Source organism: Bufo bufo, chromosome 5, assembly GCF_905171765.1.
Source record: "Bufo bufo chromosome 5, aBufBuf1.1, whole genome shotgun sequence".
In the NCBI taxonomy this organism is placed as follows: domain Eukaryota; kingdom Metazoa; phylum Chordata; class Amphibia; order Anura; family Bufonidae; genus Bufo; species Bufo bufo.
In genome coordinates, this window is record NC_053393.1 from 90,171,209 (window position 1) to 90,173,726 (window position 2,518).

The 2,518-nt window shown below is 61.5% G+C and overlaps 1 non-coding gene across 1 annotated transcript; it reads right to left on the reverse strand.

The window, feature by feature from the left end:
- Positions 1–652: 652 nt before the first annotated feature.
- LOC121002912 lies at positions 653–771 on the reverse strand. Its single transcript, XR_005779348.1, has one exon. It is a non-coding gene; the product is annotated as a 5S ribosomal RNA (ribosomal RNA).
- Between the last annotated feature and the right edge of the window lie 1,747 nt (positions 772–2,518).

Below are 2,518 nucleotides of genomic sequence, written 5' to 3' on the forward strand. Positions count from 1 at the left end.
CCGCAAGTGTGATAGCCTTACGCGGTTTTGTGTCTGTAAAAACGCTCAGGACAGGCTTTCCGCAGGCCAAGAAATGATTCCAGCTTTGAAAGGCGGAGCTGCAAGTTGGGATGGAGCGAGGTGTCCGGAGGTGAATGAAAAGGGGTATTCCGGGCAGAAGCAATTCTCGCCCGTGCGCCTTTGGGTGGGCTCCCAGGGGTCGCTCCCTCACCCAGCTAGCAGTTATCATCTGTCCAGTGGGTGGCGATAACTGCTTCTGGCCGGGATGCCCCTTTGAAGGAAGAAGGTGAGATGGGTGCAAACGATTGATTGCAAGCTGCTTTTTCAGCAGTCTTCTCTTTGCTAGGGCGTATTGCCCGCAAGGATGTTGTGCTGGTGTGGCGCTGTAAATGAGCCTGCAGGTTAGCGGTGATTGCCTCCAGCCCTGCGGGAGGCATGGGTACTATGGAAGTGAATCCTAGTCTCAAAAGTAAGAAGCAAGAATGGTGGTGGGCAGGAGGCTAACAAGCATACTGGGGTTTTGCAAGGGTTAAAGAGCAGGAGAGAGAAAGCCAATGCAATGAAGCAAGTGAGCGGTTGAAAAAGTGAATTTAAACTAGGCATAGAGGAGAGTGACCCCTGCTGGTTGACGTGAGGAAAAGCAAAAGTAAAAAGCCTACAGCACCTGGTATTCCCAGGCGGTCTCCCATCCAAGTACTAACCAGGCCCGACCCTGCTTAGCTTCCGAGATCAGACGAGATCGGGCGTGTTCAGGGTGGTGTGGCCGTAGGCGGAAGCAAGCCTCTCACTTGCTGCTCTTCTCCTTTGCAGTCTGGCAGGCATTTCCAGGGCTGAACACTAGGCCTTTTTCTTCTTTCTTTTCTCTTCCTTTTTTTGCTCCCTAAAGCCTGTCTGCAGCGCAGAGCGCCTAGGAAGTGCCCGCGCCCAGCTAGCCGCTTCTAGTCCCACGCCAGCCACCTCTCCCGTCTGCCTACCTCTTTACAAGGCCTTAGCCGAAACTCCCCCCACCTCTGGCCACCTCCTGGCCTGCATGTGCTCACCCACTCAATGGCTCTCTTACACACAGTTCCCCTTAGCAGAGGGGGACATTCCTTCTGCTGGCCGGCCATAAACGGGCAGGCACCCGCCCCAAAGCCTGGCCCAGCTGCCTTTAACCCTTTAATTTCCAAATGCCAGGCTACCGGGAGGTTATGATCAGGCCTTAGGGTTCTCGAGCACGGCGCTGGCGGGGCTTAGGCGCTGGCATCCCGGGTGATCGCAGGCCCCCAGGGCTAACGGCTTGGGGCTCTGGGAAGCCCAGCTGATGGCAGCCCCATAGCTGACGGGTTGGTGCTCTAGCATCCCGGGTGATGGCAGCCCCCTAGGGCTGACGGCTGGGGAGCTGGCAGCCCAGGAGATGGCAGCCCCATAGCTGACGGATTGGGCTCCAGCATCCCGGGTGATGGCAGCCCCAGGGCTGACGGCTGGGGCGCTGGCAGCCCAGGTGATGGCAGCCCCATAGCTGACGGATTGGGCTCTAGCATCCCGGGTGATGGCAGCCCCAGGGCTGACGGCTGGGGCGCTGGCAGCCCAGGTGATGGCAGCCCCATAGCTGACGGATTGGGCTCTAGCATCCCGGGTGATGGCAGACCCGGGGCTGACGGCTGGGGCGCTGGCAGCCCAGGTGATGGCAGCCCCATAGCTGACGGCTTGGGCTCTAGCATCCCAGGTTATGGCAGCCCCAGGGCTGACGGCTAGGGAGCTGGCAGCCCAGGTGATGGCAGCCCCATAGCTGACGGATTGGGCTCTAGCATCCCGGGTGATGGCAGACCCAGGGCTGACGGCTGGGGCGCTGGCAGCCCAGGTGATGGCAGCCCCATAGCTGACGGCTTGGGCTCTAGCATCCCAGGTGATGGCAGCCCCAGGGCTGACGGCTGGGGAGCTGGCAGCCCAGGTGATGGCAGCCCCATAGCTGACGGATTGGGCTCTAGCATCCCGGGTGATGGCAGACCCAGGGCTGACGGCTGGGGCGCTGGCAGCCCAGGTGATGGCAGCCCCATAGCTGACGGATTGGGCTCTAGCATCCCAGGTGATGGCAGCCCCAGGGCTGACGGCTGGGGAGCTGGCAGCCCAGGTGATGGCAGCCCCATAGCTGACGGATTGGGCTCTAGCATCCCGGGTGATGGCAGACCCAGGGCTGACGGCTGGGGCGCTGGCAGCCCAGGTGATGGCAGCCCCATAGCTGACGGATTGGGCTCTAGCATCCCAGGTGATGGCAGCCCCAGGGCTGACGGCTGGGGAGCTGGCAGCCCAGGTGATGGCAGCCCCATAGCTGACGGATTGGGCTCTAGCATCCCGGGTGATGGCAGACCCAGGGCTGACGGCTGGGGCGCTGGCAGCCCAGGTGATGGCAGCCCCATAGCTGACGGCTTGGGCTCTAGCATCCCAGGTGATGGCAGCCCCAGGGCTGACGGCTGGGGAGCTGGCAGCCCAGGTGATGGCAGCCCCATAGCTGACGGATTGGGCTCTAGCATCCCGG